General features: G+C 40.8%; 1 pseudogene; it reads left to right on the top strand.

The window, feature by feature from the left end:
• The first annotated feature begins 9986 nt into the window (after window positions 1-9986).
• LOC129625188 (TP53-regulated inhibitor of apoptosis 1-like) lies at window positions 9987-10250 on the top strand (annotated as a pseudogene).
• Window positions 10251-10955: the final 705 nt, after the last annotated feature.

Below are 10955 nucleotides of genomic sequence, written 5' to 3'. Positions count from 1 at the left end.
AGATATGACTTAATGACTAAACAACAAGAGATAAGGTTCTGTCATACCAAGGCCCACTTCATTTTTGCTGTTTGACTGCTGACAGCTTCAAAGCTCATAAGAAAACTATGGGCACCCTCCCTTGACACCTGTGGGATGTCCAAGCCATACATGCCCTGGCCCTTTTATGGGACCTCACCACAGCATCCCCTACCCCAACAACCACAGTGAAATGGGAGAGTTGCCCCACCCTGCTCTCTCAAAACATTTTCAGACCTGTTCGGGACCCTGCCCTGCCTCCCCAGAAAGCCTCATTATGTCTACAATAAATCGTTTCAAACACTTGTGGTGCACAGATAGATCAGTCTCAGATATCCAAATCAAAGCTGGCGAAGGGCACAATGCTGCCCCCCATGAGACAAGATGACACACTCCCACTTAATAGATGAGGAAAGTGAGCTTGGAAAAGTTACTCATCATTAATTCATTCAACAGCATGTGTTCAGTGCACAAAGTAGGAAACAACATGGACTGATTTCCAGCCCTTGGTAGAGCAAAGGAAGTAGTTTACTGAAAAATAAATGTAAGTTACTTTTTTTTTAATTTAAATTTATTTATTTTAATTGGAGGCTAATTACTTTACAATATTGTATTGGTTTTGCCATACACCAACATGAATCCACCATGGGTATACACATGTTCCCCATCCTGAACCCCTCTCCCACCTCCCTCCCCGTACCATCCCTCTGGGTTATCCCAGTGCACCAGCCCCAAGCATCCTGTATCCTGCATCGAACCTAGACTGGCGATTCATTTCTTATATGATTATACATAAGTTACTTTTAAATATATGAAAATATAACTAGTGCCCCTTTAGCTAAACACATACTAATTAAAACAAGGAGCTGTTTTTAACTTAAACTGAATAAGATGTAACACTGTAACTACACACTGTCAGCACCTGCATACACCACTGTGAGTGGTGTGGGCTGATACCACTGGAGGGATACCTGGTAGGTCTATCAACACTCTAAATGCAGCCCCACTCTCCCTGGGTAACCCTACTTTCAGGAGTTTATACATACAGACATAGCTATAAAGGGGCAGGGCTTGACACTTCCTTCTTTCCTTAAGTGTATTTTATTTCTGTATAGGTCTTTGTAGAAAATTAGAAAATACAGAGTATTAGGGAGAAAAAAAAAAAAAAAAAAAACCACAATCCCAGCATCCATTAATAAGACTGAGCTCACATATCCGCTGCTTCCTTCCTCCTGACAGAGCATGGCTGCCTCCTGGTGGATTTACTTTTTTAAGTACACTCATTATTTTACAATTTTGAATTTTTAAAATGCACTTAATTTTTTAAAGTAGGTAATGAACTCACACTGTTAAATATTTTAAGTTCTAAGTGGTATAGAGTGGAAACTCTCCTATCCATTTCTATTTCCCTTGAACTAGGTTTCTTTTCCCACAGGCAACTGAACTGGTTTATATAGATGTAGACATATAGAAACAGATAGGGGCTCCTCTGGTGGCTCAGATGGTAAAGAATTTGCCTGCAACAGAGGAGACCTAGGTTCAATCCCTGGGTCGAGAAGATCCCCTGCAGAAGGGAAGGCAACCCGCTCCAGTATTCTTGCCTTGAGAATTCCATGGACAGAGGAGCCTGGCAGGCTACAGTCCACGGGGTCTCAAAGAGTTAGACACAACTGAGGAACTAACACTTTCATACAGATACAACTACAGATGTGGTATATATATTATACATATATATCATATGCATGTACATATAAAGGAATACTATTCAGACATAGAAAAAGAAATTTTTGCCATTTGCAACAAAATGAATGGATTTGGAGGTCACTATGCTAAGTGAGAAACCTATATGCAGGTCAAGAAGCAACAGTTAGAACTGGACATGGAGCAACAGACTGGTTCCAAATAGGAAAAGGAGTACGTCAAGGCTGTATATTATCACCCTGCTTATTTAATTTATATGCAGAGTACATCATGAGAAACGCTGGGCTGGAAGAAGCACAAGCTGGAATCAAGATTGCCAGGAGAAATATCAATAACCTCAGATATGCAGATGACACCACCCTTATGGCAGAAAGTGAAGAGGAACTCAAAAGCCTCTTGATGAAAGTGAAAGAGGAGAGTGAAAAAGTTGGTTTAAAGCTCAACATTCAGAAAACTAAGATCATGGCACCTGGTTCCATCACTTCATGGGAAATAGATGGAGAAACAGTGGAAACAGTGTCAGACTTTATTTTGGGGGGCTCCAAAATCACTGCAGTTGGTGATTGCAGCCATGAAATTAAAAGACACTTACTCCTTGGAAGGAAAGTTATGACCAACCTAGATAGCATATTGAAAAGCAGAGACATTACTTTGCCAACAAAGGTCTGTCTAGTCAAGGCTATGGTTTTTCCAGTGGTCATGTATGGATGTGAGTTGGCCCGTGAAGAAAGCTGAGTGCTGAAGAATTGCTGGTTTTGAACTGTGGTGTTGGAGAAGACTCTTGAGAGTCCCTTGGACTGCAAGGAGATCCAACCAGTCCCTCCTAAAGGAGATCAGTCCTGGGTGTTCTTTGGAAGGACTGATGCTAAAGCTGAAACTCCAGTACTTTGGCCACCTCATGCAAAGAGTTGACTCATTGGAAAAGACTCTGATGCTAGGAGGAATTGGGGGCAGGAAGAGAAGGGGACGACAGAGGATGAGATGGCTGGATGGCATCACCGACTGGATGGACATGAGTTTGAGTGAACTCCGGGAGTTGGTGATGGACAAGGAGGCCTGGCGTGCTGCAATTCATGGGGTCGCAAAGAGTCAGACACGACTGAGCAACTGAACTGATGCTAAGTGAAATAAATCAGATAAAGACAAATACTGTATGATATCATTTGTGTGTGGAATCTAAAAAAATCCAAAAAACTAGTAAACATAACAAAAAGAAACAGACTCACTCTCTCACAGAGAGCAAATTCATGGTTACCAACACATAGAGGAAAGAGGTGAGGGCAATAAAGGGGTGACAATTTAAGAGGTACATAAGACTGTTAGTTTTCATTCCAATCCCAAAGAAGGGCAATACCAAAGAATGTTCAAACTACTGTACAATTGCACACATTTCACATGCTAGAAAGTAATGTTCAAAATGCTTCAAGCTAGTCTTCAACAGTATGTGAACAGAGAACTTCCAGATGTACAAGCTGGATTTACAAAAAGGCAGAGGAACCAGAGATCAAATTGCCAACATTCACTGGATCATAGAAAAAGTGAGACAATTCCAGAGAAACATCTACTTCTGGTTCATTGACTACACTAAAGCCTTTGACTGTGTGGATTACAACAAATTGTGGGAAATTCTTAAAGAGATGGGAATACCATACCACCTTACCTGTCTTCTGAGAAACCTGTATGGAGGACAAGGAGCAAGTTAGAATCAGACATGGGACAATGGGCTGGTTCAAAATTGGGAAAGGAATACATCAAGGCTCTATTGTCACCCTGCTTATTTAACTTCTATGCAGAGTATATCATGTGAAATGATAGGCTGGAAGAAGCACAAGCTGGAACCAAGATTCCTGGGAGAAATATCAACAACCTCAGATATGCAGATGGCACCACCCTAATGGCAGAAAGTGAAGAGGAACTAAAGAGCCTCCTGATGAGTGTGAGAGTAAAGTGAAAAAGCTGGCTTTGAAATTCACCATTCAAAAAACAAAGATGATGGCATCCAATTCCATCACTTCATAGCAAATAGATGGGGAAAATGGAAACAGTGGCAGATTTTCTTGGGCTCCAAAATCACTTCGGATGGTGACTGCAGTCATAAAATTAAAATATGAATATTTTAAAGAAAGCTATTTGGAAGAAAATCTATGACAAACCTAGACAGTATATTAAAAAGTAGACATCATTTTGCCAACAAAGGTACATATAGTCAAAGCTATGGTTTCTCCAGTAGTCATGTATGGATGTGAGAGTTGGACCATAAAGAAAGCTGAGTGCCAAAGAATTGATGCTTTCGAACTGTGGTGCTGGCGAAGACTCTTAAGAGTCCCTTGGACAGCAAGGAGATCAAACCAGTCAGTCCTAAAGGAAGTCAACCCTGAATATTCATTGGAAGGACTGATGCTGAAGCCGATACTCCAATATTTTGGCCATCTGATGTGAAGAGCCAACTCATTGGAAAAGACCCTGATGCTGGGAAGGATTGAGGGCAAGAGGGGAAGAGGGTGAGAGAGGATGAGATGATTGGATGACATCACCAACTCAACGGATATGAGTTTAAGCAAACTCTAGGAGATAGTGAAGGAAGGGAAGCCTGGCGTGCTACAGTTCATGGGATCACAAAGAGTTGGACATGACTTAGTGACTGAACAACAATTACAACAACAAATATCTCAATTAAAAAAAAAAGAACACACAAACTAAAAACAAAAAGGAGCCATATATGCCCTGCTGGGTCTAGTTTTGAGGGAAGAGATAAACAGGCCCCTGCACTAGACAGATGGAGAAGGCAATGGCACCCCACTCCAGTACTCTTGCCTGGAAAATCCCATGGATGGGGGACCCTGGTAGGCTGCAGTCCATGGGGTCGCTAAGAGTCGGACAGGACTGAGCGACTTCCCTTTCACTTTTCACTTTCATGCATTGGAGAAGGAAATGGTAACCCACTCCAGTGTTCTTGCCTGGAGAATCCCAGGGACAGGGGAGCCTGGTGGGCTGCCGTCTCTGGGGTCGCACAGAGTCAGACACAACTGAAGCGACTTAGCAGCAGCAGCAGCAGCACTAGACAGACGGTGCTTGTTAAGTGGAGTAAATTTGGAGCTTTGTTCTCACCCAGACATTCCAAGGACAAAGCTAGTGGCAGAAGCTGAGCTCTGCTAAAGTGGAGATAAGATGACCACTCCTGAGGTCAAGTGAAACTTCCCTGTCTGCACATGCAGAGGAAGGCTCCTTGGGGGTCAGAAAGGGAAGAAAGGCTACCCTGGTGGCTCAATGGTAAAGAATACACCTGCCAGTGCAGGAGACACAAGTCAATCCCAGATCGAGGATGATCCCACATGCCACAGAGCAACTGGGCCTGTGCACTCAACTATTGAGCCTGTGCTCTGTCTAGGAACCACACCTCCGAGCTCACACATCCTAGAGCCTGTGCTCTGCAACAAGAGAAACCACCACAATGAGAAGCCTGTGTACTGCAACTGGAGAGTAGCCCCTGCTCATGCAACCAGAGAAAAGTCTGGCAGCAATGAAGACCCAGGACAGCCAAAAAGAAAAAGAAAAAAGAAAGAAACACCAGGACAAGTAGAGGGAGGATCAAGGAGGGAAAGACAGTGAAAAAAAAAAAGCTTAAAAAAGTGGGGGGGGTTGGGGGAGGGAGCAACACCTCCCCATAATAAGTGTAGACATGTACCCACAAGCCTCTGTGGTGGAATCTTAGAAAAATGTTGCATAGGCATCTGGGGGAGAGTCCAAGGACTAGTTAGGAGTGAAGAAAGAAACAAGATAATTGGCCAAATGTAAACAAAGACACTGAAGGACTGTCCTATATGAGTGATTTCAATCACCTCTTTGTGTGGATCACAGCAAAATGTGGAAAATTCTTAAAAGAGATGGGAATACCAGACCACCTTATCTGTCTCCTGAGAAAGCTGTATGCAGGTCAAGAAGCAACAGTTAGAACCAGACATGGAACAACAGATTGGATCCAAATAGGGAAAGGAGTACGTCAAGGCTGTATTGTCATCCTGCTTATTTAATGTCTATGCAGAGTACATCATGCAAAATGCCAGGCTGGATGAATCACAAGCTGGAATCAAGAGTGCTGGGAAAATATCAATAACCTCAGATATGCAGATGACACCCCCTTATGGCAGAAAGTGAAAAGGAACTAAACAGCCTGTTGATGAAGATGAAAGAGTGAAAAAGCCGGCTTAAAACTCAACATTCAAAAAATGAAGATCATGGCATCTGATCCCATCACTTCATGGCAATTAGATGGGGAAACAATGGAAACAGTGATAGACTTTATTTTCTTGGGCTCCAAAATCACTGCAGATGGTGACTGCAGCCATGAAATTAAAAATGCTCCTTGGAAGAAAAGCTATGACAAACCTAGACAGTGTATTAAGCAGCAGAGACATTACTTTGCCAACAAAGGTCTGTATAGTCAAAGCTATTGTTTTTCCAGTAGTCATGTATGGATGACTTGAACCATAGAGAGTTGAACCATAAAGGCTGAGTGCCAAAGAATTGATGCTTTTGAACTGTGGTGTTGGAGAAGACTCTTGAGAGTCCCTTGGATAGCAAGATCAAACCAGTCAATCCTAAAGGAAATCAACCCTGAATATTCATTGGAAAGACTGATGCTGAAGTTGAAGCTCCAATGTTTTGGCCACCTGATATGAAGAGCTGACTCATTAGAAAAGACCCTGATGCTGGGAAAGATTGAAGGCAGAAGGGAACAACAAAGGACGAGATGGTTAAATGGCATCACTGACTCAATGGACATGAGTTTGAGCAACCTCCAGGAGATGAAGCTGGTGTGCTGCAGTCCATGGGGTTACAGAGTTGGACATGACTGATCGACTGAACAACAAATCACCTCTAAACTGTGTCCTGCCTCAGTAGAGGGTGCCCATACTCTTTCTCTCTAGCTGTGTATCTCTGGCTTGCTTCAGTGTTTTTTGATTGTTTTTTGTGTTTTTTTTTTTTTGCAGTATCTTTAACGCCATACAGTATACATAACTTTTTTAAAAATTTTTACAATGCTGTGTTGGTTTCTGCCATACAACTCAAATCAGCCATAATTATACACACAACCCTTCCCTTCTCTCCCTCCACCCCATCCCTCCAGGTCATCACAGAGCACCCGAATGGGCTCCCTGCACTACACAGCAACTTCTCACTAGCTATCCATCTTACACCTGATAGTATACATATATATGCTGATGCTGCTTTCTCTATTTGTCCCCCTTTCCCTCCCCCACTGCATCCACAAGTCCATTCTCTACACCTGCATCTCCATTCCTTCCTTGCAAATAGCTTCATCAATATCATTTTTCTAGATTCTGTATGTGTTAATACATTATTTTTCTGACTTACTTCACTCTGTGTAACATGCTCTAGATTCGTTCACCTGTCTTAAATAAACAAACTGTTTCGCTGTTGTGCTCTCCCACATCTCATGCTGTCTCAAATAATAAACTTCACACCTGTTTTCAGTTTCTGCCTCTTTGAAACATTCTTTCAAAAGGGTAAGAGGGAAACTTTGCTTCTAACCTCTAGCCCCTGGTGGTCTAGTAGCTAGGATTCCTGGTTTTCATCCAGGCTGCCTGGGTGTGTGCTAAGTCACTTCAGTCATGTCCGATTCTTTGCAACCCTATGGACTGTAGCCTACCAGGCTCCTCTGTCCATGGGATTCTCCAAGCAAGAATACTGGAGTGGGTTGCCATGCCCTTCTCCAGGGGATTGAACCCACATCTCTTTATGTCTCCTGCATTGGCAGATGGGTTCTTCACCACTAGTGCCACCTGGGAAGCCCCTTCATCCAAGCTACCCATGTTCAATTCCTGGGCAGGGAAGTAAGATCCCTCTTCAGGGCTGCTCACTGTTGTCTCTCTGAGATCAATTTCTTTTACTTAGAAGAATATTCTCAAGGTTCATCCAAATAGTAGCAGTATCAATATTTCATTCCTTTTATGGCTGAGTAATATTCCACTGAATGTACAGCCCACAATTTACCTATCAATTAATCCACTGATGGGACAGTTGGGCTGTTCCCACCTTTTGCCTGTTATGAATTCTACTACAAACATTCCTATACAAGTTTCTGTGTAGACATATATTTTCATTTCTCTTGGATACATACTTAAGAGTAGAATCATATGGTAATTCTGTTTAGCTTTTTGAGGAACAGCCAAATCATTTTACATAGTCACTGCAACATTTTACATTCTTACCAGTAATGCAGTATTTCTCCAGATCCTTGCCAGCTTTTTTCCCCCATTAAAGTCATCCTAGTGGGTTGAAGTGATATCTCATTGTGGGTTTGATTTGAATTTCTTTAATGACCAATGATGAAGTTTTTCATGTGTTGTCCATTTGTATATCTTCTTTGAAGAAATGTGTATTCCTTTGTTGACTTTTTAATTGGGCTGTTTATCTATAGTTTTGAAAGTTCTTTATATACAATTAGTAGTCTGGATTTTAAACACAAATCAGATATATGCTTTGCAAATATTTTCTTCCATTCTGTAAGCTACATTTTCACATTTCTGATAATGTTCTTTGATGCAATTTCTAAATTTGATGAAATCCATTTTTTTGTTTTTTCCTTGAGCTTTTAGTGTCAAATATAAGAATGCAACCCAAGGTCATGAAGACTTGTTTTCTTCTGGCAATTTAGTTTTCATTCTTATAAACTGTTAATCCATTTTGAGTTAATGAGTGGTATATGAAGTGAGGCAGGTGACCAACTTCATTCTTTTCTATGTAGTTTTCCGATTGTCTTAGCACCACTTGTCCAACAGACTATCCTTTTCCCAGTGAACGGTGTTGACACTTTCATGGTCAAATATGCAACGGCTTATTTCTGGTTTCTCAATTCTATTCCACTGGTCTGTATCTATCCTTATGCCAGTACCATAGTTTTGATTAGTCAAGCTTTGTAGTTAAGTTTTGAAATTAAGAAGTGAGATATCAAGATTGTTCTTGCTATTCAGTGTCCCTTGCAGCTTCATAGAATTTGAGGATGAGCTTCATTTCTGCAAAAAGATCTCTTGGAATTTTGTTAGATTGCATCTAATCTATATTTCTTTGGGAAATACAGCCATTTTAATACTGTCTTTCAATTCATGAATATGGTAGGTATTTCCATTTTTTCTTTCAGGATGTTCTTAATTTTCAGCATACAAATCTTCCACAACCTTGGTTAAATTGATTCTTAAGTATATTATTCTCTTGGATGCTGTTGTAAATGGACTTTACCTTTTTTCAGATTATAGATAGTATACAGAAATACAACTTATGTGCACTCTCATAACTTGCAATTTTGCTGAATTCAATTACCACATCTAGGAGCTTTCTTATGTATTCTTTGTGATTTTCCACATACAGAATTGTATCTATACAATCTTCCTTTCCAATTTGGCTTTTTCTTCCTTAATTACTCTGGGTAGACCTTCCAGTATAATTTTAAATAGCAGTGGTTGAAGTGGGGACACTTATTTTGATCTTAAGGGTAAAGTTTTCAACCTTTCATTATGTTAGCTGTGGGCTTTTTTTTTTTCATTAAAAAAAAAAGAAAAAAGCACACCCGTATCATGTTTATAAATTTCCCTTCTATTCCTAATGTGTTAGAATTTTATCCAATGTCTTCTTACTGAGATGACCATACAGCTTTTTCCTTGTCCTATTAACTTGCTACATTTGACTGTTTTTATACTGAACCAATTTTATTTCCCTGGACAAACACCTTCATTCTACAACAGTAGTCTCTCCTTTTCCACTAAGTTCTTTTACATTTAGGATGGTCCTCCATCCCATGCAGTAATAGTATTCACTTTATTTCTGTAGCCTTTTTAAGCTTGATGTACTAATAGGGTACTGTTTAGTGACCTATCAAACAGACTTTGGGTGGAAGAAATTGATATCCCACAATTCAAAAATCAGATTATATACCTGCATATAACCCCAGGAGAAAGTTATACCAAAATTGTTCCTCTTCCAATAGGATTATTTCCATTTTTATTACTTGCTTCATACTTTTTTTATTTTGGCTGTGATGGGTCTTCTTGGCAGTGCACAGGCTTCTCTTGTGGCATGCTGGCTCTAGAGTGTGCAGGCTCAATAGTTGAGGCACATGGGCTTAGTTGCTCCAAGGCCTATGGGATTTTAGTTCTCCAACCAGGAATTGTCCCCTGCTTTGGAAGGTGGATTCTTAGCCACTGGATCAGGAATGTCTCAGTATTTGCTTCATAGTTTATTGCAGAAAAATGATAAAGCACTGCTCAACCGCCACAGACACTGACATCGTGAACAATGTAGGGGAGGTCTGCACCACCTCGAAAGCTGAATACAACCAGTGGTTCAATCACTGGTTTGCCAGTAATTTCCTTAAGGGGGATGGCTCCAGGGACCCATGCACTGGCCTCTTCAAGTGCTACCAGCAGTGTGTTTAGAAAGCAATGAAGGAGATTCCTATTGAAGGACTGGAGTTCTTAGGCCATGGCAAAGAAAAACCTCAAAGTGCTTCTTGATCTTGACAGTAACTTTGAAAATGGACTCTCAAATCAGGAAATTGAGGACCCTCAATCATATCAAAGACATGAAGATAGCCATCAATTTGACAAATTTAGGAAGAAGTTTCCTTTCCTTCTTGCTTTTTTCTTACTTGTAAAAGATGATGAACCATCACTCTTTGCTTCTAGCTAGTTCTGGCAACTCAGTAGGAACTTTATGTGCTAAATAATGGTATTATTTGGGATTATGGTTGCAATACTTGGTCTGGGATCAGTTTTAGATATCTCATGTATATAAATGCCATTAGGTTTGTCAGGACGACCAAGGATTCCTGACCTTTTGAGTTATGCTTCAAAGGACATTCCATTACATGCACCAAACTAGGGTGATCGTCCGTAGAAGCAACTGGTTAGGATCTCTCTTTTCTCTCAGGGAGTGAATGCTCTGGAAAGGATTCCCAGTGTAACAGTTCCAAGCAATGCTTGAGTAGTTTTGTTTTTAAATAGTAAATTAATTGTTAACATTGCTGGTGGACTGCGTTAGCCAAGAGGAAGACAGCTTTTAACAGTTCCCTTCGTTAACAAGAGGTGTCAGATCTCACATTAAGATGTGAAAACTTCCAGAACGGTGTGGGGAACACTATTTCAGAGCTCATGGAGTAGTTTAGGAATTAAGATCTTTAGAGAGGCTATGGAGGAAGATCCTAAATTGTAAAGACTTGT

Source organism: Bubalus kerabau, chromosome 13, assembly GCF_029407905.1.
Source record: "Bubalus kerabau isolate K-KA32 ecotype Philippines breed swamp buffalo chromosome 13, PCC_UOA_SB_1v2, whole genome shotgun sequence".
NCBI lineage: Eukaryota > Metazoa > Chordata > Mammalia > Artiodactyla > Bovidae > Bubalus > Bubalus kerabau.
Note: the sequence above shows the minus strand (reverse complement) of the source record. Positions and strands in the feature narration are given on the sequence as shown.